The sequence below is a fragment of the Oncorhynchus nerka genome, linkage group LG9b (genome assembly GCF_034236695.1).
Source record: "Oncorhynchus nerka isolate Pitt River linkage group LG9b, Oner_Uvic_2.0, whole genome shotgun sequence".
Classification (NCBI taxonomy): Eukaryota; Metazoa; Chordata; class Actinopteri; order Salmoniformes; family Salmonidae; genus Oncorhynchus; species Oncorhynchus nerka.
The window spans coordinates 35,078,494-35,103,493 of NC_088424.1; the positions used below are offsets into that span (position 1 = coordinate 35,078,494).

The window sequence follows — 25,000 nt, forward strand, 5'->3', positions numbered from 1 at the left end:
ACAGCAGGTTAGGATAACTCATGTATCTGGTTAGGAGAACTCACGTAGCAGGTTAGGAGAATTGACGTAGCTGGTTAGGAGAACTCACGTAGCTGGTTAGGAGAACTCACGTAGCTGGTTAGGAGAACTCACGTAGCTGGTAGCTAGTTAGGAGAACTCACGTAGCAGGTAGCTAGTTAGGAGAACTCACGTAGCTGGTAGCTAGTTAGGAGAACTCACGTAGCTGGTTAGGAGAACTCACGTAGCTGGTTAGGAGAACTCACATAGCAGGTAGCTAGTTAGGAGAATTCACGTAGCAGGTTAGGAGAACTCACGTAGCAGGTAGCAGGTTAGGAGAACTCACGTAGCAGGTAGCTAGTTAGGAGAATTCACGTAGCAGGTAGCAGGTTAGGAGAACTCACGTAGCTGGTTAGGAGAACTCACGTAGCAGGTTAGGAGAACTCACGTAGCAGGTTAGGAGAACTCACGTAGCAGGTTAGGAAGAGCTCACGTAGCAGGTTAGGAGAACTCACGTAGCAGGTTAGGAGAACTCACGTAGCAGGTTAGGAGAACTCACGTAGCAGGTTAGGACAACTCGCGTAGCAGGTAGCAGGTTAGGAGAACTCACGTAGCTGGTTAGGAGAACTCACGTAGCAGGTTAGGAGAACTCACGTAGCTGGTTAGGAGAACTCACGTAGCAGGTTAGGAGAACACACGTAGCAGGTTAGGACAACTCGCGTAGCAGGTTAGGAGAACTCACGTAGCAGGTAGCAGGTTAGGAGAACTCACGTAGCTGGTTAGGAGAACTCACGTAGCAGGTTAGGAGAACTCACGTAGCAGGTTAGGAGAACTCACGTAGCAGGTTAGGAGAACTCACGTAGCAGGTTAGGACAACTCGCGTAGCAGGTTAGGAGAAATCACGTAGCAGGTAGCAGGTTAGGAGAACTCACGTAGCTGGTTAGGAGAACTCACGTAGCAGGTTAGGAGAACTCACGTAGCAGGTTAGGAGAACTCACGTAGCAGGTTAGGAGAACTCACGTAGCAGGTTAGGACAACTCGCGTAGCAGGTTAGGAGAACTCACGTAGCTGGTTAGGAGAACTCACGTAGCAGGTTAGGAGAACTCACGTAGCAGGTTAGGAGAACTCACGTAGCTGGTTAGGAGAACTCACGTAGCAGGTTAGGACAACTCGCGTAGCAGGTTAGGACAACTCGCGTAGCAGGTTAGGAGAACTCACGTAGCAGGTTAGGAGAACTCACGTAGCAGGTTAGGACAACTCGCTTAGCAGGTTAGGAAGAGCTCACGTAGCAGGTTAGGAGAACTCACGTAGCAGGTAGCTGGTTAGGATAACTCACGTAGCTGTTAGGAGAACTCACATAGCAGGTTAGGAGAATTTGTGTAGCAGGTCGGCGGGATTGACGTAGCAGGTTAGGACAATTAGGTTGAAGATACATTTCACTGATGCTCTATTTCACTATACATGTACATGAATATGTTATTAACATATCATATGTGTCATGACAATTTTGAATTTCCTCACTACACGCAAATACCGAGCTTTTCTGCATCTCACCAGTAGAATTAGGCCAGCTACATTTCCTGGTTGTAAGCGAACCACAATATCCAGAGTTCTTGGCGATTTCAGGACGTAGTACCGGCCTGTGTATCCAGTTGATGTGAGAAATATCAAAATGTCTGCATTTGTAGCCAGCACTTTCAGCCAGAGGATTTTCGAAACGGAACTGAAGTCTCAACTGATGGGGTTGCCATGTCGTCGAACATTGAAAAGTGACGCTATTCCATCGATTTTCCCCTTCACTTCAAAGATGAAGTCATCCGATCAGCCAACATCAGAGCAGCAGAAAACAAGTCAATCTGTGGTAACGTAACTAACATTACCTAGCTAACTAGCTAGCTGGCAAACTACATTTGTTTATCTAAACCAAAATCTAGCTAGCTGGCTTTCATAATACGCTGGCTTGACATTGCAAAGCTTATCAGTGTAATTAGCAAGCTGCTATCTGGTGATGTGATTTGTAACTTTGCAGGGTGACGTTAGCTTCGTTAGGTTACGTTAGCTAACCGTTAGCTAGCTAGCTAACTAACTATTGCAGAGACTAACTATGTGTGACTATGTGTTTTATTTAGAGTCTGATCCCATCAACATCTGTAGAGGCATCAACATCGAGCTCAGCACCAGGAAGTAGTGTAAGTCACCTTCTAAAAGCTTTCTAAAGTCTACTAAATCTTTCCATGACCCCATGGTGAGCAAATAAATCTACTGGAGCTAGGCATAACCATGGGCTGTGTCTTGTTGTTGTCATAATTTGTGTGTTTACAAGGAGGCTACACCTTCCCCTGTAGTTTTCTCTGTATTGTTGAGGCTTAGTTGAAAGTTAATGCAAGGCTTGAAGTGTAAATTGCAGAAAAGGAAGTATTAGTAAGGGGGGGTGTTACTGGTGTCTGTTAGGGGTGGGTATTGTGTGTGAAGGTTAGTATGAATGATTTGTTGACATGGGTGGGGGGTGGATATAGGACCTTGTTTGAGTGTGTGTAAATGGGGACATAGTCGTCAATTGTTGGCTAATTCCTGACTACTGTGTGTTCAACAGAATACTCATGTTGCTGATGACGACAACCGGGACACCAGCTTTACTAATGCAGAGCCTGTAGACCCATTGGTTGAAAGCTTTCAGCCTGGAATAAGCTCAAGCTCAACATAATCTTACTTTGACACAAGCCAGGACAGCTAAAGGTATTTATGAAAGCACAATACCCTCTTGAAAAACACTAAACTGTCGCAAGAAATGTGCTCCTCAAACTTTTCACGCCCTTACAGTCAGTTCTTTGGTATGAGGGAGAGGGGCTGTTAGTATACTCTTCTAGCCTATTCACTCTACTGTTGGCAGTGCTTGTCTACTCAACAGCACAGCTGTAGCTGCTCATAAATAACAAGACACGACGAGACTGTACATCAGTCAAGACCCCCTCAAACGTTTGACAGCTTTTCTAACAGCCCATCTCAATGCCTATTGACTCTGAGTGTAACAGAACACATACCAGTCTACTGTAGCCTGTTTTGATTACATAGTGTGGTTCTATGGTTATTGTATGTTTACACATCCTCATGATCAGTCTTCACGCTTTATACATCCTCACGATCAGCTTCACGTCTCTCTCCTGGAGACTTGCAGTGCAAACAAATCTTCTGCAAGAGGTCGAAGCAGTGGGTGGTGAAAAACATGTAAGAGTGGCTTGTCCACCTGGCTGTGGAGTGCAGAAAGGACCAGACAATTGTCTACAAAGAGCCCGAGTCACAGATCCCCAAACCCAACAACCCTGCCAACATCGCCAAAGCCTGCTAAACCAGCTGCCATTACCCAACTTAAGAAGAGGTTCACCAGCTGAAGAACAATCTGGAACCTGCCTGGAATATTCAACCAACACAATACCCATATTCAGTTAGACTGATGTTGTGGTATAATATAGAATGCCTAGTATGCTCAAAATTGCATTGTGGTATAGATATTTCTAGCTGTTGCACATATATATATATGTGGTACGAACTTTCAGCTCTTTTTCAATATATATATATATATATATTTCAATGTTTCATCTTTATATTTACTATTTTATATATTGTAGAATAATAATAGTGAAGACATCAAAACTATGAAATAACAAAGTGTTAAAAAAAATCCTAATATATTTTTTAGATTTTAGAATCTTCAAAGTAGCCACCCTTTGCCTTGATGCCAGCTTTGCACACTCTTGGCATCCTCTCAACCAGCATCACCTGGAATGCTTTTCCAACAGTCTTAAAGGAGTTCCCACATATGATGAGAACTTGTTGGCTACTTTTCCTTCACTCTGCGGTCCAACTCATCCCAAACCATCTCAATTGGGTTGAGGTCGGGTGATTGTGGAGGCCAGGTCATCTGATGCAGCACTCTCCTTCTTGGTCAAGTAGCCCTTACACAGCCTGGAGGTGTGTTGGGTCATTGTCCTGTTGAAAAACAAATGATAGTCCCACTAAGTGGGATAGCGTATCACTGCAGAAGGCTGTGGTAGCCATGCTCGTTAAGTGTCCCTTGAATTCTAAATAAATCAACCGATAGTGTCACCGGCAAAGCACCATCACACATCCTGTCATGACCTGATCTGTTTAACCTGTCCTTGTGATTGTCTCCACCCCCTCCAGGTGTCGCTTATTTTCCCTTCTGTATTTATCCCTGTGTTTCCTGTCTCTCTGTGCCAGTTCATCTTCTATGTTCAATGTCTTTCCTGTGTTCCTGCTTTTCTATTCTCTTGTACTAGTCCTCCCGCTTTGCCTGACCATTCTGCCTACCCTGACCTCGAGCCTGCCATTCTGTACCTCTGGATCTCTGAACTAGTTTTGACCCCTTTTGGATTGTTAATAAACATCTTGGACTCTAACCATCTGCCTCCTGTGTTTGCATCTGGGTCTCGCCTTGTGCCCTTATACCTCCTCCTCTGTGCTTCACGGTGGGAACCACACAAATCAAATCAAATTTTATTGGTCTAATACATATGGTTAGCAAATGTTAATGCGAGTGTAGAGAAATCCTAACAAGTAATCTAACAATTCCACAACTACCTAGTACACACAAATCTAAATGGATGGAATAAGAATATGTACATATTAATATATGGATGAGCGATGACCGAGCGGCATAGGCAAGATGGTATAAGATACAGTATAAACATATGTCATGATGTTGGGGGAGGTTTATGGCCCCATAAATACCTTTCCCCCTTTTCTCTCCACTCTATAGAATGGCCTCTTGGAAAGCCCTTTGATAACATAGAGTATGGTAACATAAAAAGGATGGGGAAAATAACAATATTTATGTAATCCAACCAGTTGAAAGTGTCCGTTGGCACTTAAAGAATATGATGTCAGATCAGTTGGTGTCTGGGACATTATATTTGATGATCCGACAACATAAATTGTACCTTGGAAAGTCTACACATTATAGTTATCAGATTCACATGGAATTGTTGTGCAATTTAAATGTTTAAATATGAAACTATTTGTGAAAAGATGAAATGTAATTTTAGCTTCTAAATGAGAGAATTGTTTTCATAAGTAAACTATGCTCACTCAGTGGCCACGTCCAAGTGAACGGACATTGGTTGAGAGGAGAGAAACAAGCCCTTGTCTTCTCCAGTGTAAAAGCCCCCGTGACCCAATTCATGTCAGACTAAGCAAACCCCAGCGTGAGCTGTGGTTGTGAATGGTTGAATATCCACTCTACATAACGAAATTTACATGAGAACAAATCACGTGGAGGTGTCGATCACCACGCTGGAAGGATGAATTTCTACTACACCAGCCAGAATACAGCGTAAGCTGATTATGGCAAAATGGTACGAACTTTCAACTCTTTTTCAATAAAGAAGAAGTGATACATAGAAGTCAAGTTATCAGCTGTAAACGTACGTGGCCTAGGAAAGGACAGACAATCTCCTGAGAAGATAGGGTATAACGTATCTGCCCTACTACACTACGACCAGACAGATTCTACAAGAGACAAGGGCAATCTCTTCTGGGCAAATCAGTCTTCCATCTTCGACCCATCTATCGAAGCGCAGCTCAGTGCAAATATATAACTTGCATTTTCCTTTTCCGAATGGGTAGTTATTAGAATGCATAAGATTCTGTATTTACGTTAGCATAGCTTTTCAAGGTCCGATAGAGACCCAATCTCTGTAGTCCCTCAGTCTTCCCACTCTTTCATTCAAACCCAACCCTCATTATTTGTGTAACCAGCCGTCATATCGGTTTCCATCCGCTAGGGACTTTTTATTTTATGACATGATTAGTAATCGATGTATGATCCATCCTGTGTATATGTAATTCTGTGTGATTATTTAGTAAATAAATAATTAAGCCAATTTTTGTATTGCAGATTCAACTTGTTAGCCAGGGTTCATGAAGATAACCAAGAATTTTCCGACATTCAGATGAGACTGAATAAGGTGTCGATTAATAATTGATTGCTAATGATGTAAAAGATCTTCAAGAGTGGATTCGGGAGATAGCCGCTCTATATAAACTAATACTTCCGTGGTGCCCCAGGTTATTAAATAGTTAACTGTTGCATGGTTTAATTCAATCACATAATCAGTCAGACGTTAGTTTTACCTCTCTGTGGTAGGCGGACGCTTGCGTCCCACATGGCCAATAGCCAGGGAAAATGCAGAGCGCCAAATTCAAATACATTTCTATAAAAATCTAACTTTCATTAAATTACACATGCAAGATAGCAAATTAAAGCTACATTCGTTGTGAATCCAGCCAACATGGCAGATTTCAAAAAGGCTTTTCGGCAAAAGCATAAGATACTATTATCTGATGATAGCAAATGAGTAAACAAGTAAACAATGAGAGAGTAGCATATTTCAACTCTGCAGGCGCGACAAAACGCAGAAATAAAATATGAATCATGCCTTACCTTTGACGAGCTTCTTTTGTTGGCACTCCTATATGTCCCATAAACATCACAGATGGTCCTTTTGTTTGATTAATTCCGTCGATATATATCCAAAATGTGGCGCATTTGATCAAGAAAAACACCGCTTCCAACTCACTACTAAATATCTCAAAAGTTACCTGCAAACTTTGCCAAAACATTTCAAACTACATTTGTAATACGACTTTAGGTATTTCTAAAGATATATAATCGATCAAATTGAAGACGGGATGATCTGTGTTCAATACAGGAGCAAAACAAACTGACGCTACTTTTCTGGTTACACGCCTCTATCAAAAGTACGCATGAAGTGACTCTCGTTCTGAGCTATGGTACTTCTTCATTACACAAAAGAAAAACCTCAACAAATTTCTACAAACTGGTGACATCCAGTGGAAGCGGTAGGATCTGCAGGAAAGTTTATTAGAATTCTGTATTCCCCATGAAAACATATTGAAAAGACAGTGACCTCAAATAAAAAATCGGAATGATTTGTCCTCTGGGTTTCGCCTGCTAAATAAGTTATGTTATTAAACTCACAGACATGATTCAAACTGTTTTAGAAACTTCAGAGTGTTTTCTATCCAATACTAATAATAATATGCATATTTTAGGATCTGGGACAGAGAAGGAGGCAGTTCAGTTTGGGCATGCTATTTATCCAAAAGTGAAAATGCTGCCCCCTACCCCAAACAGGTTAATCAATTTATAAAATAGCATGTCATATAATAGGTCTAGGCGTCCCACTAGCGTAACTGGAGGGCGCAAAATTCAAATAAATAATCATAAAAATTATGTATATTAAACGTTTAGGAACATAAGTGTCTTATATCAGTTGAAAGCTTGAATTCTTGTTAATCTAACTAAACTGTCCGATTTACAGTAGTTATTGCAGCGAAAACATGCCATGTGATTGTTTAAGGACGGCGCCCCACACCAAAATAGTTTTCCACCGGCACAGGTTTCATAAATTCACAAGTAGCGATTAAATATTTACTTACTTTTTAAAAATCTTCCTGTGATTTGTCATTCAGCTATAACATGTAGTGTCATTTTGTTAGATAAAATCCTTTATATCCCAAAAAGTCAGTTTAGTTGGCGCCATCGATTTGAGTAATCCACTCACATTCAGAGAAAGGAATCCGAAAATCTGCCCCTAAACTTTTTTCAACATGTCAAAAACATTTATATTTACTCCTTAGATACCCTAAAATGTATTCAAACTATAATATTTCTTACAGAAAGAAGTATGTTCAATAAGAAACTGATTTTAGCTTGTGCGTCCTGTCTTCAATCACTGATATTTCTTAATCGTTTTGGAAGTTACAAGCCTGAAAGTTGAACATAGACTGCTGACACCCTGTGGAAGCCATAGGAATTGCATCCTGGGAATTAATTTCCAGTATGCCCTTATACTTGCCATTGTAAGAGCATGATCTCTCAAACAAACTTTGGATTTTCTCCTACCATATCTATTGTGTTATATTCTCCTTTATTATATTAACATTTCTACAAACTTCAAAGTGTTTTCTTTCCAATGGTATCAATTGTAAGCATACCCTGGCTTCAGGGCCTGAGCAACAGGCAGTTTACTTTGGGCACGTCATTCAGGCGGAAATTGAGAAAAATATGTTTTTAATCAGTCAGAGACACAACACATATGAGATGAGTAATGTAAGATATGTAAACATTATTAAAGTGGTATTATTTAAAGTTACTAGTGATCCATGCGGATATCATCCGCTTACAAAGACACGGCGATTAGAACCAAAAACCTCAAATTTGGACTCATCAGACCAAAGGAAAGATTTTCACCGGTCTAATGTCCATTGCTCGTGTTTCTTGGCCCAAGCAAGTCTCTTATTATTAGCAGTGTCCTTTAGTGGTTTCTTTGCAGCAAGTTGACCATGAAGACCTGAGTCATGCAGGCTCTTCTGAACAGTTGATGTTGAGATGTGTCTGTTCTTTGAACTCTTGTGAAGCATTTATTTGGGCTGCAATTTCTGAGGCTGGTAACTCTAATGAACTTATCCTCTGCAGCAGAGGTAACTCTGGGTCTTCCTTTACTGTGGCGGTCCTCAAGAAAGCCTATTATCCTTGGTTTTTAAACAGGACAATGACTCAACACACCTCCAGGCTGTGTAAGGGCTATTTGACCAAGAAGGAGAGTGATGGAGTGCTGCATCAGATGACCTGGCTTCCACAATCACCCGACCTAAACCCAATTGAGATGGTTTGGGATGAGTTCACCGCAGAGTGAAGGAAAAGCAGCTGGCTGGTGTGTTTACGGACATATTCAATCAATCCCTATCCCAGTCTGCTGTTCCCACATGCTTCAAAAGGGCCACCATTGTTCCTGTTTCCAAGAAAGCTAAGGTAACTGAGCTAAACGACTACCGCCCCGTAGCACTCACTTCCGTCATCATGAAGTGCTTTGAGAGACTAGTCAAGGACCATATCACCTCCACCCTACCTGACACCCTAGACCCACTCCAATTTGCTTACCGCCCAAATATGTCCACAGACGATGCAATCTCAACCACATTGCACACTGCCCTAACCCATCTGGACAAGAGGAATACCTATGTGAGTATGCTGTTCATCGACTACAGCTCGGCATTTAACACCATAGCACCCTCCAAGCTCGACCCTGGGTCTCGACCCCGCCCTGTGCAACTGGGTACTGGACTTCCTGACGGGCCGCCCCCAGGTGGTGAGGGTAGGCAACAACATCTCCACCCCGCTGATCCTCAACATGAGCCCTCTCCTGTACTCCCTGTTCACCCACGACTGCGTGGCCACGCACGCCTCCAACTCAATAATCAAGTTTGCGGACGACACAACAGTGGTAGGCTTGATTACCAACAACAACGAGACGGCCTACAGGGAGGAGGTGAGGGTCCTCGGAGTGTGGTGTCAGGAAAATAACCTCACACTCAACGTCAACAAAACTAAGGAGATGATTGTGGACTTCAGGAAACAGGGAACACCCCCCTATCCACATCGATGGAACAGTAGTGGAGAGGGTAGCATGTTTTAAGTTCCTCGGCATACACATCACAGACAAACTGAATTGGTCCACCCACACAGACAGCATCGTGAAGAAGGCGCAGCAGCGCCTCTTCAACCTCAGGAGGCTGAAGAAATTTGGCTTGTCACCAAAAGCACTCACAAACTTCTACAGATGCACAATCGAGAGCATCCTGGCGGGCTGTATCACCGACTGGTACGGCAACTGGTCCGCCCACAACCGTAAGGCTCTCCAGAGGGTAGTGAGGTCTGCACAACGCATCACCGGGGGCAAACTACCTGCCCTCCAGGACACCTACACCACCCGATGTTACAGGAAGGCCATAAAGATCATCAAGGACAACAACCACCCGAGCCACTGCCTGTTCACCCCGCTATCATCCAGAAGGCGAGGTCAGTACAGGTGCATCAAAGCTGGGACCAAGAGACTGAAAAACAGCTTCTATCTCAAGGCCATCAGACTGTTAAACAGCCACCACTAACATTGAGTGGCTGCTGCCAACACACTGACTCAACTCCAGCCACTTTAATAATGGGAATTACATACCCTACATTATTAATCTCATATGTACACGTATATACTGTACTCTATATCATCTACTGCATCTTTATGTAATACATGTATCACTAGCCACTTTAACTATGCCACTTTGTTTACATACTCATCTCATATGTATATACTGTACTCGATACCATCTACTGTATCTTGCCTATGCCGCTCTGTACCATCACTCATTCATATATCTTTATGTACATATTCTTTAGCCCCCTACACTTGTGTGTATAAGACAGTAGTTTTGGAATTGTTAGTTAGATTGCTTGTTGGTTATTACTGCATTGTCGGAACTAGAAGCACAAGCATTTCGCTACACTCGCATTAACATCTGCTAACCATGTGTATGTGACAAATACAAATCGATTTGATTTGATTTGAACTCCTTCAAGACTTTTGGAAAAGCATTCCAGATGAAGCTGGTTGAGAGAATGCTAAGAGTGTGCAAAGCTGTCATCAAGGCAAAGGGTGGCTAGTTTGAAAAATCTAAAATATATTTTTATTTGTTTAACACTTTTTTGGTTTCTACATAATTCCATATGTGTTATTTCATAGTTTTGATGTTTTCACTATTATTCTACAATGTAGAAAATAGTAAAAATAAAGAAAGACCCTTGAATGAGTAGGTTGTCCAAACTTCTGACTGGTACTGTATATAGAGTTTAAGTCGAAAGTTTATAAGCACTTAGGTTGGAGTCATTAAAACTCATTTTTCAACCACTCCAAAAATGTCTTGTTAACAAACTATAGTCTTGGCAAGTCAGTTAGGACATCTACTTTGTGCTTGACACAACAAATTTTTCCAACAATTGTTTACACACAGATTATTTAATTTATAATTCACTGTATCACAATTCCAGTTGGTCAGAAGTTTACACTCACTAAGTTGACTGTGCCTTAAAACAGTTGGAATATTCAAGGGAATGATGTCATGGCTTTAGAAGCTTCTGATAGGCTAATTGACATCATTTGAGTCAATTGGAGGTGTACCTGTGGCTGTATTTCAACGCCCTACCTTCAAACTCAGTGCCTCTTTGCTTGACATAATGGGAAAATCAAAAGAAATCAGTCAAGACTTCAGATGAAAAATGTAGACCTCCACAAGTCTGGTTCATCCTTGGGAGCAATTTCTGAATGCCTGAAGGTACCACGTTCATGTGTACAAACAATAGTATGTAACAATAAACACCATGGGACCACGCAGCCGTCATACCGCTCAGGAAGGAGACGCATTCTGTCTCCTAGAGATGAACGTACTTTGGTGCGAAAACTGCAAATCAATCCCAGAACAACAGCAAAGGACCTTGTGAAGATGCTGGAGGAAACAGGTACAAAAGTATCTATATCCACAGTAAAACGAGTCCTATATCGACATAACCTGAAAGGCCGCTCAGCAAGGAAGAAGCCACTGCTCCAAAACCGCCATAAAAGAAAGCCAGACTACGGTTTGCAACTGCAAATGGGGCCAAAGATCGTACTTTTTGTTGAAATGTCCTCTGGTCTGATGAAACAAAAGTAGAACTGTTTGGCCATAATGACCATCGTTATGTTTGGAGGGAAAAGGGGGAAGCTTGCAAGCCAAAGAACACCGTACCAACCGTGAAGCATGGGGGTGGCAGCATCAAGGTGTGGGGGTGCTTTGCTGCAGGAGGGACTGGTGCACTTCACAAAATAGATGGCATCATGAGAGAGGAAAATTATGTGGATATATTGAAGCAACATCTCAAGACTTCAGTCAGGATGTTTTAGATAGGTCGCAAATGGGTCTTCCATGTGGACAATGACCCCAAGCATACTTCCAAAGTTGTGGCAAAATGATTGAAGGACAACAAAGTCAAGGTATTGGAGTGGCCATCACAAAGCCCTGACCTCAATCCCATAGAAGATTTGTGGGCAGAACTGAAAAAGTGTGAGCTAGCAAGGAAGACTAGAAACCTGACTCAGTTACACCAGCTCTGTCAGGAGGAATGGGACAAAATTCACCCAATTTATTATGGGAAGCTTGTCGAAGGCTACCCAAAAACGTTTGACCCAAATTAATTTAAAGGCAATGCTACCAAATACTAATTGAGTGTATCTGAACTTCTGACCCACTGGGAATGTGATGAAAGAAATTAAAGCTGAATGAAATCCTTCTCTCTACTATTATTCTGACATTTCACATTCTTAAAATAAAGTGGTGATCCTAACTGACCTAAGACAGGGAATTTTTACTCGGACTAAATGTTAGGAATTCTGAAAAACTGAGTTTAAATGTATTTGCTTAGGTGTATGTAAACTTCTGGCTTCAACTGTATACAGAATATATAACGGTGTTTAATATAATATATTTTTAAAGTGTACTGACAAGTTACTCAATTATTCCTGCTGCATCCGATACCAATAAAGTGTTTACTTAATTTCCTGCGTTAATTCATTTTGATTTTCTTTAAATGTTTTGGGATAAACTAGCTTCAGTCTTACTGCTAAAACAAATAATGCAGGAACTTTGTGTATCATTTAAACGCTAAATTGTTGGCAAGTAGCATGTTTCAATAAAACAGTAGATTAGTCTATCAATAAAGCTAATAAGTAGACATCGATTGTATTCAAGATGAAGTTTATTTGCTCTGGAGACTGAGGTGAGTTTACACAGCAGTAAGCAGTAACAGTTATGGCATTGTGTGACATATATACAGAAGAAAAAAGAATATGCAACTTACGCTTATAATAACTGCTACAGTTCTACAAAAGGAATAACTGCATAACTGCATATGGTGTGTTTTGGTGGTGCAGTGAGGTGTTCGGAGTCACTTTGATACAAGGGGAGATTGTTGTTATGGGACCTTTCACATCTCCCCTTGAGAGTAATCAACTTTTTTGTGTCCAAGCAGTATTTAATGTGTGAGAGAGTCAAAAATGCTATTACACATTCATGGGTAGTCATTGTGTACTGTCTGTATTCCTACTGTAACAGCATGGTGTAGAATGAGACATGTCGCAGACACACGTTCGATACCTAGCTAGCTATATCACAAGTATAGTAACTCCAAGACTAATATGAGTCATAAACCCAAAGTCATTCCTTTACTCTACACCATTATCATCACAACATTTCTTCAGTTTTGCTCATAATGAGAGACATTGAGGCTAGCTAGGCTAGTTAGCTTGCTAGCTATAACGTTATACTACAGTACATTTTAGGTGTATTAAATACACAGCTAGCTAGCTAACTAAACTTGGTTTTAGCTTGCCTTGTAATGGTACTAGCAAGCCTTGATATGGCCAAATCGATCACCAAATTGTATTGTACTGAACAACACTGCCTCGAGTAAAAAGAGAGCTTTTATTGCTAGCTAGCTACAGATAGCAAAACAACTTACTTGTTTGTAATTTGCCCTGAGTCCTGGTCCAGCCCAGATGGTCTAGGCTGCTTCCGCTGCTTGCTAGTCTCACAGTTATTTCTGTCACTGTTTCAACTGCTCTTCAGTGTATTCTGGCTCAAATGAATAGGGGTGTATGTTCCTATGTAAAAGAACATTAAAAAAAAAATCATCGTCCAGCTCTTCTTGGAATGAGGAATCATCAGAAGCTGCCATTGAAGCTAATTAATTTTCTTGGATAGACAGTGCATGGTAACATAACTTCTATGTACCTGTAAACTAGTACTACCCCCCGTTTTGAAAAGCTTGCTTAATAGGGTAGGAACAAGGAAGTAGGGCTCCCGTCAAACTGTAGTCTTTACAAAGCCAGGGGAAATGAGTCAACCAAGCTATCCTTCAATGTTCTGGCAGATAGTCCAATGGTTCTATTTGAACAAGGACAACCATATCTACTTGCTGCTAGTGGGATCGTGCAATCGGCGAAACACAAAGGCCACAATAATTGCTAAAAAACATGACTCCAATAATTTTTTTATCAGACATCAGACTCAATCAACCAATGACGGCATTGGTTGAACTCTTCTGGTGCAATTTTTTTTTAAATACAGCCATAGTCCATAATTATGTCTGAAACACGTCATCACTCATAATTATGTAGTGAGACTGGAAGAACACCCCAAATAGTGTCTAGCACTGAAGTTTCCCTTACAATTTAGGAAAGGGGCTAGGGTTAGCTAAAATTCTCCCTGATGCCACTCAAACATCCAACTTTTGATGTAACTTTGACATGAGCTTCATCCCTCCTAGCCATGAACCTCTTCTCTCTCCTCCCACTCTTTCCTTCCTTTCATTCTGCCATGGCTTGGATAGGGGGATGGAGGCAGGGCTGGGGGTTGATTAGTGCTTTCTAATAGAGAACCTCGAAACAGGATTGTGTGTGTGTTTGACTGCAGATTGAATGAGATCAAAGACAGCACTTGAGAGACAAGAAGGGAAAGGAGAAATAGAGATGTCCAGAATACAGAGACAACAGGGAGGAGAGAGAGGGTGATGGAGGGAGAAGAGAGAAATAGAGTGAGAAAAGAAGCTGAGAGAGAACAGGGAGGAGAGAGAGGATGATGAAGGGAGAAGAGAGAAGTAGAGTGAGAAAGAAGATATGAGAGTATATGGGACCATTGGGGATAATATACATTTTTCTAGTGAGAGAGGGCAAGAAACATTGAGTGAAGGAAGGAGGGAGGGAGGGAGGGAGGGAGGGAGGGAGGGAGATTGCACTGGAAGGTGCAATAGGGTGGTGTATTGAAAACCGGCAGGCTGGTTTTTGAAGAATCATACAGAATCTGAAATCAGCAGTGATAGCCAATCATAATGCATCTCTCTCTCTCTCTCTCTCTCTTTCTCTCAGATTCTTCTCTCCCTCTCTCTCTCTTTCATTTTCATTTTTCTATACCATCTTCGCTCTGCCTATATCAATCTTTATTCCACTCCCTACCCCAGTGTCTATTCAACATTTCCATGCTTATCTCATTATTCTTTCCCTCTATTTTCTTCCTCTTTCTTTGTGTTATCTTTTCAGTCTGTCCTCCTTTTCTTCTCTATTTCTCACTGCTCTACAGCTTTCATTACAGCAAAACGGAGTGACACTGATTCATCCTAGCATCAGAGAGAAAGAGGGAGAGAGAGAGAGAAACATGGAGAGAGACACCCTAATGTCCACACACACACTAACTTACACATTCACGCATGCACGCACACACACACCATACGCCCTACTCCCCCTCGGTCTGTGTTGGCAGGGAGGCGGGTGATATCTTAGTAATATGGCTCGTAAAAACTGTGATTTGTGGTATGTTATGTTCTTTTCTGTTCCCGTTAAATAAAGTGGCGTCTGTCCATTGTTCCTGCAGGGGGAAAACATGAAAAACACCCAACCCCCCTCAGACACAGCACCACAGTTATGCGGAGAGTGTGTGTAGTTATTGCTGTGTGTGTGTGTGTGTGTGTGTGTGTGTGTGTGTGTGTGTGTGTGCGTGCGTGCGTGCGTGCGTGCGTGCGTGCGTGCGTGCGTGCGTGTGTGTGCGTGCGTGCGTGCGTGCGTGTGTGTTTGTGTGTGTGTGTGTGTAGCATTTTTTACTGCAAGGGCTTTTCTGCGGGCTAGTTGGCAGGCTGGCAGGTAGGAACAATGCGAGCGACTGGCATGTGATGGAATCAGCAGATGGTGTACGCTCGTCAAACCGTTCCCCCATTTGTGTTTTTCTGTTCCCTCAGAAGTTGTTAGAGAAGTTGTTACAAGTCGTCAGTTCTCTAGCGTGTGCGTATGTGTCGGTATTGTGTTTGTGTGTGTCGGTTTGTGTGTTTCTGTTGGTGTGTGTTGGCGTTGGTGTGTGTGTCTGTGTTGGTGTGTGTGTGTGTGTGTGTGTGTGTGTGTGTGTGTGTGTGTGTGTGTGTGTGTGTGTGTGTGTGTGTGTGTGTGTTGGTGTGTGTGGTGCCTACCCTTTCCCTACTTCTGATTGTCTCTTGCCACCATGCCTCTCTTACTTAAAGAGTTGTGAAGAGCCAAACGACACCCCAGGCTTTGGTCGGATGCCAGATCCCCGTCATTTTCGATAGTTGTTTGTTTGTGTTTTTATTAAGAGGGCTAGGTCATCTGTTTAAAAGTTGTGTGGTTTTTAGACTGTATAATGTCTCAGAGAAGTTATATCTGCTGCAGGAGCCATGAGAGATACTTCTCAAGGTGTTTTTGGATGAAAGGATTTGTACATTAACTCCAATCAACAGTCAAACTTATCAATCTAACCTCCTCTAGCACTAACCTGATTGGACAAGGACACCCTGAATAACTCACGAGCGAGAAGGGGAACAGGAAGTCTTAGTCTATGTCTGGAGGTGACAGGTAAATTAGCATCTGAAAGCCTATTCAGCATCCTTCCTTCCTTTCTCTCTCTCTCTCTCTCTCTCTCTCTCTCTCTCTCTTTAGAAAGGATAGCTTGAGTAAAAGACATGAAGTCTTTGGCCCTTTTAGATGATTTTCATCTGACTTTCTTTTAATGTCTCTCTTGCAAAAGGATTGAGAGTGAGAGAGGTATTGACCTGCTTTTTGAAAAAGAGAGAGATGGAGAGTGGAGGGGGGGTGAAATGTGTTTGTAATGGATATATTTGGGAGGAACACTTTTTAGTCTGTCTAATAGTGGAAGTGAGGTGTCTCTGTCAAGGCAGGCATTATCTACATAATAGCATCTGGTGTGGGTGTGTGTGTGTTTGAGGAGGCTCTTTTAAGACATCAGCATCTGTTACAAGGCCTTAGGTTATTCTTCAAAGTTAATGACAGAAAGGAAGCAACGAGAAGAGAACAATCTGAACACTGTCACTTAGAATACCTATGTGAAAATGCTGTTCGTTGACTACAGCTCAGCGTTCAGCAACATTGTCCTCTCCAAGCTCGTCACCAAGCTTAGGACCCTGGGACTGAAAAACCTCTCTTTGCAACTGCATCCTGCACTTCCTGAGAGGCCTACCCCACGTGGTGAGGGAAAGCAACATCACCTCCGCTACACTGACCCTCAACACGGGGGACCCTCAACAAGGGGGACCCACAGGGGTGTGTGCTTAGTTCCCTCGTGTACTCCCTGTTCATCCACGATTGCATGGCCACACACGACTCCAACACCATCATCAAGTTTGCTTACGACTCAACGGCCTGATCACCAGCGACGATGAGACAGCCTACAGGGAGGATGTCAGTGACCTGGCAGTGTGTTGCTGGGACAACAATCTCTCCCCCAATGTCAGTAAGACCAAGGAGCTGATGGTGAAGTATAGGAAACAGGGCGAACACGCCCCCATCCACATCGACGGGGCTGCAGTGGAGCGGGTCGAGAGCTTTAAGTTCCTCGTGTCCAAAACGCTAAGGACTTAAAATGGTCCACTCATATGCACACAGTCGTGAAGAAGGCTTGGTATGGCAACAGCACCACCATCAAGCATTTCTCAACGGCTGGCCATGCCTTCCTCCTGGCTACTCCAACCTCGGCCAACAGCTCCGCCCCCCCCGCAGCTACTCGCCCAAGCCTCCCCAGCTTCTCCCCAGCTTTTCCTTTTCATGGCGCTACAGAGGGTGGTGCAGACACCCCAGTACATCACTGGGGCCATCTCCCTGCCATCCAGGACCTCTATATCAGGTGGTGTGAAAGGAAGACCCAGAAAATTGTTAAAGATGCCAGCCACCCAAGCCATAGACTGTTCCCTCTGCTTCCGCACATCAAGAGGTACCGGTGCATCAAGTCTGACACCAACAGGCTACTAAACAGCGTCTATCCCCGAGCCATAAGACTGCTAAACAGCTAACAAAATGGCTACACAGACTATCTGAGTTGACCCTTTTAGTTATATTTGTATTTTCTATTCACACTCACAGGACTCTACACACTCACGCATACTGGCACTCCAACACACACATACGATGCAAACACATTTATATTGACTCTACACACACGCACACACACTCACACACAATCATCCTATACACTGCTGCTACTCTGTTTATCATATATCCTGATGTCTAGTCTCCGTACACCTATACATATCTACCTCTATCACTCCAGTATCTCTGTCACCTTACCCCTATACATATCTACCTCTATCACTCCAGTATCCCTGTCACCTTACCCCTATACATATCTACCTCTATCACTCCAGTATCTCTGTCTCCTTACCCCTATACATATCTACCTCTATCACTCCAGTATCCCTGTCTCCTTACCCCTATACATATCTACCTCTATCACTCCAGTATCTCTGTCACCTTACCCCTATACATATCTACCTCTATCACTCCAGTATCCCTGTCACCTTACCCCTATACATATCTACCTCCATAACTCTAGTATCCCTGTCACCTTACCCCTATACATATCTACCTCTATCACTCCAGTATCCCTGTCACCTTACCCCTATACATATCTACCTCTATCACTCCAGTATCTCTGTCTCCTTACCCCTATACATATCTACCTCTATCACTCAAGTATCCCTGTCTCCTTACCCCTATACATATCTACCTCTATCACTCCAGTATCTCTGTCACCTTACCCCTATACATATCTACCTCTATCACTCCAGTATCCCTGTCACCTTACCCCTATACATATCTACCTCCATAACTCTAGTATCCCTGTCACCTTACCCCTATACATATCTACCTCTATCACTCCAGTGTCCCTGTCACCTTACCCCTATACATATCTACCTCTATCACTCCAGTATCCCTGTCACCTTACCCCTATACATATCTACCTCCATAACTCTATTATCCCTGTCACCTTATCCCTATACATATCTACCTCTATCACTCCAGTGTCCCTGTCACCTTACCCCTATACATATCTACCTCTATCACTCCAGTATCCCTGTCTCCTTACCCCTATACATATCTACCTCTATCACTCCAGTGTCCCTGTCACCTTACCCCTATACATATCTACCTCTATCACTCCAGTATCCCTGTCACCTTACCCCTATACATATCTACCTCTATCACTCCAGTATCCCTGTCACCTTACCCCTATACATATCTACCTCTATCACTCCAGTATCCCTGTCACCTTACCCCTATACATATCTACCTCTATCACTCCAGTGTCCCTGTCACCTTACCCCTATACATATCTACCTCTATCACTCCAGTATCCCTGTCACCTTACCCCTATACATATCTACCTCTATCACTCCAGTATCCCTGTCACCTTACCCCTATACATATCTACCTCTATCACTCCAGTATCCCTGTCACCTTACCCCTATACATATCTACCTCCATAACTCTATTATCCCTGTCACCTTATCCCTATACATATCTACCTCTATCACTCCAGTGTCCCTGTCACCTTACCCCTATACATATCTACCTCTATCACTCCAGTATCCCTGTCTCCTTACCCCTATACATATCTACCTCTATCACTCCAGTGTCCCTGTCACCTTACCCCTATACATATCTACCTCTATCACTCCAGTATCCCTGTCACCTTACCCCTATACATATCTACCTCTATCACTCCAGTATCCCTGTCACCTTACCCCTATACATATCTACCTCTATCACTCCAGTATCCCTGTCACCTTACCCCTATACATATCTACCTCTATCACTCCAGTGTCCCTGTCACCTTACCCCTATACATATCTACCTCTATCACTCCAGTATCCCTGTCACCTTACCCCTATACATATCTACCTCTATCACTCCAGTATCCCTGTCACCTTACCCCTATACATATCTACCTCTATCACTCCAGTATCCCTGTCAGCTTACCCCTATACATATCTACCTCTATCACTCCAGTATCCCTGTCACCTTACCCCTATACATATCTACCTCTATCACTCCAGTATCCCTGTCTCCTTACCCCTATACATATCTACCTCTATCACTCCAGTATCCCTGTCACCTTACCCCTATACATATCTACCTCCATCACTCCAGTATCCCTGAGACCGTGTAGGAAGTAGAAAAGGAAACTAGAACAGATGGTAAACAAAGAGAGAGAGATGAAAGTGAAGGAGGAGAAAGCGAGAGGGAGAAGGTAATTGAAGCACAGATGAAAGGCTTCTCATTGGAGGGAGTTTATAATTTTTCAGCTCAGCTCATCCACCACCCACCTGGGAGATGCATACCCCAGCAGCCATTTTGTGCCAGAATTCTCCCCACACAGGCAGTTTCCTGGTCCTCTATGCCAGAAAATGCCAAGTCCTGTTTGTTGGGAGGTGAATGGTAGCCATTGTGTGCCTTCCACAAGCAGTTTCCTGGCTCGTAGGTGTTCTCAATGCCAGAAGACTCTGGTCTAGTTTGCTGGCTGGAGAAACTGTGTTTTGAGGAGAGGTTAGTGACAAACACACACACAGAGAGAGAGAGAGAGGTCTGTGGCAGGCAGAAAGGTTAGCACCAGGCAGTTTTTTGTGTAATAGCACTAATGATGATTATGAGCCAGAAGAGTCTGTTTTGGAGTGGCCATTCAAAAGCCTTCTAAAGGGGCAGCTGCTAAATGTCTGTGCATGTCTTTGTGCGTGTGTGTGTGTGTGTGTGTGTATTTGCTGGCAGCTTGCAGCTCTTTGAACCAATATGGGTGAGCTTTGGGCTATATGATACTGCTTTGTCTGCAAAAACCCTACGAACTAACTAGCTCACAAACAAGCTAGCAGTCGCTGGTATCATAATGATACCTTGCCCAGATGTTCTAAAAGGACTAACTATAGCCTATAAAGATGGGAGGAAAGTGTGTGTGTGTGTGTGCACGTGCGTGTGTGTTGATCTGACATCTTAGTGATTTGAGAATTAAACACATGTTTTGTGCTCTTGGATATGAACAAATGTGGACACGTGGCTACATGCAGCTCTCGCTTTGATCTGAGAACAAGCTCATAATAATCACGACCACTCATGCTGTAAACAAAGTCCAGTTCAAAGTGAATTGCACAGATCCATATATGGCAATGGTCTATTTGCATATAGGCCTACTGCAGCTCTGATTGGTTATGCTGCAACAGTCTGTGTAGAGTACAGGATGAATCGTGCATATCAATGCAATAGTATCCTACTCCGTTGCGTTCTGCCTACAACAAAATCGTTTGCATAGTTTGTTTTGGTATGTTACATTGAAAGAGGCTACTATTGTGTTGATTTGATCACAATTCCCACAAAGGGAAAAGTTGATAGTGTTAATTAAGGTGGAAAACTCTAGAATTGAGTGAAGTTCAATCTTGTGCTTCTCTGTGCAGGCTGATATTTCTTCTGAATGGCAGTCCCGGGGAGCTGTGCTCGCACCCCACACTCAGCTTAGAGGGATCATTGGTCGTAACACACTCTCACCAAACCCATGGTGCGTTTTCTTGCCCTGAGTTTGTGACCCACTCACACTGTGGTGTGTAGTTTAGTTTATTAGACATGAAAACACACTTTCCTCACTGATGATGAAAACAGGTCACCCCTCCACTAAACATGCTTTCCCTTGTCTCTCTCTTCTCCTCTATGCTCATACTTCCCCTCTCCTCTCCTCTGCCCCTCGTCTTGTCTGGCTCTCCACTTAGTCTAATGAATTGGTATTAAGTTAATGTTTCAAAACATGTTTTAATGAAACACAGACAGATTTATATACCATAACTCTATTGTTAATAATTCCCCCTTCCTAATAATTACCTCTGGCATAGTCAATCTTTTTCTAAAGCGGTCAGGAGAGTTTTTGGCTGGATGCCAGATGGCGGGAGGGAGAGAGAAGGAAGGGAGGAGAGGGAAGGAAGGAGATGGCGGGAAAGGGGAGAGAGAAGGAAGGAGGGAGGGAGAGGGAGAGAGACAAAGATGGGAGAGAAAAGGAAGGAAGTAGGGAGAAAGCAGAGAATGAGGGAAAGAGAGGGGGAGAGAGAAGGAAGGAGGGAGGGAGAAGAAGAGAGAGATGGGGAGAGGAGAGGAAGGAGAGAAATGGAGAGATAATGAATGTGGGAGGGAGAAGGAACAAGGGATGGGGATAGGAGAGGAAGTAGAGAGAGGGAGAGAATGGGAGAGGGGAGATAGATGGTGGGAGAGGGGAGATAGAAGGAAATAGAGAGGTAGAAGGAAGGAGGGGAGAAAGAAGGGAGAAGGGAGAGAGAAGGACGGGAGGGGAGAGAGAAGGATGAAGGGATAGAGAAGGACGGGAGGGGAGAGAGAAGGAAGAAGGGAGAGAGAAGGAAGCGAGGGGAGAGAGAAGGAAGAAGGGAGAGAGAAGGGAGGGGAGAAAGAAGGCAAGAGAGAGGTAGTAGGAAGGAGGGGAGAAAGAAGGAAGAAGGGAGAGAGAAGGAAGGGAGGGGAGAGAGAAGGATGAAGGGATAGAGAAGGACGGGAGGGGAGAGAGAAGGAAGAAGGGAAAGAGAAGGAAGCGAGGGGAGAGAGAAGGAAGAAGGGAGACAGAAGGGAGGGGAGAAATAAGGCAAGAGAGAGGTAGTAGGAAGGAGGGGAGAAAGAAGGAAGAAGGGAGAGAGAAGGAAGGGAGGGGAGAGAGAAGGATGAAGGGATAGAGAAGGACGGGAGGGGAGAGAGAAGGAAAAAGGGAGAGAGAAGCAAGGGAGGGGAGAGAGAAGGAAAGAGAGGTAGAAGGAAGGAGGGGAGAAAGAAGGAAGAAGGGAGAGAGAAGGAAGGGAGGAGAGAGAGAAGGAAAGAGAGAGGTAGAAGGAAGGAGGGGAGGAAGAAGGGAGAGAGAAGGAAGGGAGGGGAGAGAGAAGGATGAAGGGATAGAAAAGGACGGGAGGGGAGAGAGAAGGAAGAAGGGATATCTAACAATACACAACAATACACACAAATCTAAAAGTAAAAGAATGGAATTAAGAAATATAGAAACCCAGAGTTATGCAGTTTAAATGACTAAATATTATAGAAATATAATGTTTATCAGATGGTGTTTTCAAGCTTAGTTTGGGCATGACATTGCTTCTAATTCATCTTAATTACATTTAGTCTAATAGCTTGATATTAAATGGGATATCTGTTATTGTGAGTGATGATGAGACACAGCGGATGTGTGTGTGAGTGTGTGTGTGTGTGTGTGTGTGTGTGTGTGTGTGTGTGTGTGTGTGTGTGTGTGTGTGTGTGTGAGTGAGTGAGTGAGTGAGTGAGTGAGTGAGTGAGTGAGTGAGTGAGTGAGTGAGTGAGTGAGTGAGTGAGTGAGTGAGTGAGTGAGTGAGTGAGTGAGTGAGTGAGTGAGTGTATGTGTCTGTTTGTGTGTGTCTCTCTGTGTATTTGTGTGTCTCTCTCTCTCTCTCTCTCTCTCTGTGTGTTAGTCTCTGATTAACATTCCCATTAAGGACCCACTCCCACTGATTATGAGTGGGAGGGAGAGCAAAAGAAGGGGGAGGGAGAAAGATGGCGAGAGCGAGAGACAAAGGGATAGAGAGAGCGAGAAACCATGTTCACAGGTCCATCCTATTAGCAGTACAGTATGTCACACAGGCGATGTGATTACAGATTGTCTGATCTCCTCTCGACACACTCTCTCATCCATACTAATGATTACTGAGGTGTGTGTGTGTACACTTGCATATGTGTGTGTGTGTGTGTGTGCGTGTGCGTGTGCGCGTCCGTACCTTTATGTGTGTCAGAAGGATTAGTCAAGGCAGTTGAAGGCAACAGGCAGTGTCCCAGGGAGATAGGGGCTGTGTCTGGGTGTCACAGGGGAGATTAGTTTGGTGAGTACAGTCTGGACCACCAGGTCACAGCTCACCATACACCTCCTGTGGAGAGAGACTGCCTGCCTGCCTGTCTGTCCGTCTGTCCGTCCGCCCGCCCGCCCGTCTGTCTGTCTGTCTGTCTGTCTGTCTGTCTGTCTGTCTGTCTGTCTGTCTGTCTGTCTGTCTGTCTGTCTGTCCGCCCGCCCGCCCGCCCGTCTGTCCGTCCGTCTGTCTGTCTGTCCGTCCGTCCGCCCGCCCGCCCGCCCTTCTGTCTGTCTGTCTGTCCGTCCGTCCGCCCGCCCGCCCGCCTGTCTGTCTGTCTGTCTGTCTGTCCGCCCGCCCGCCTGTTTGTCCGTCTGTCTGTCTGTCTGTCTGTCTGTCTGTCTGTCCGTCCGCCCGCCCGTCCGTCTGCCCGCCCGCCTGCCCTTCTGTCCGTCTGTCCGTCTGTCTGTATGTCTGTCCGTCCGTCCGCCCGCCCGTCCGTCCGCCCGCCCGCCCGCCTGCCTGTCTGTCCGTCTGTATGTCTGTCCGTCCGCCCGCCCGCCCGCCTGCCTGTCTGTCCGTCTGGCTGTCTGTATGTCTGTCGGTCCGTCCGCCCGCCCGCCCGCCTGCCTGTCTGTCCGTCTGTCCGTCTGTCTGTATGTCTGTCCGTCCGTCCGCCCGCCTGCCTGTCTGTCCGTCTGTATGTCTGTCCGTCCGCCCGCCCGCCCGCCTGCCTGTCTGTCCTTCTGGCTGTCTGTATGTCTGTCGGTCCGTCCGCCCGCCCGCCCGCCTGCCTGTCTGTCCGTCTGTCCGTCTGTCTGTATGTCTGTCCGTCCGTCCGCCCGCCTGTCCGTCTGTCTGTCTGTATGTCTGTCCGTCCGCCCGCCCGCCCGCCCACCCGTCTGTCTGTCTGTCCGCCCGCCTGTTTGTCCGTCTGTCCGTCTGTCTGTCTGTCCGTCCGCCCGCCCGTCTGTCCGCCCGCCCGCCTGCCCTTCTGTCCGTCTGTCCGTCTGTCTGTATGTCTGTCCGTCCGTCCGCCCGCCCGTCCGTCCGCCCGCCCGCCCGCCTGCCTGTCTGTCCGTCTGTATGTCTGTCCGTCCGCCCGCCTGCCTGTCTGTCCGTCTGGCTGTCTGTCTGTCTGTCTGTATGTCTGTCCGTCTGTCTGTCTGTATGTCTGTCTGCTTCACACACCTGCTAACAGAGACACAGGTCAGACTGGAGTTTACACTGTAACAACAGCATGATTTTCTAGAGCATTTTTGTCTTTTGTCTACTTCTCTTTCTCTTCTCTTTCTCTCTTTCTGACCCTTCTTCCCTCCTTTTTGTCTTTGATTGTTATTGTCATGAAATACTAACAGAAAGGAAGAGCCCTAAACTTCTTTACAATGTTTTCAATGTTTTAGCTGT

At 44.4% G+C, this 25,000-nt stretch overlaps 1 protein-coding gene across 2 annotated transcripts in view; it reads left to right on the plus strand.

The window, feature by feature from the left end:
• Positions 1 to 25,000, plus strand: part of LOC115114713 (ephrin type-A receptor 3-like) — a 229,942-nt gene that overhangs the window by 151,137 nt on the left and 53,805 nt on the right. The gene's annotated exons all lie outside the window — the stretch shown is intronic.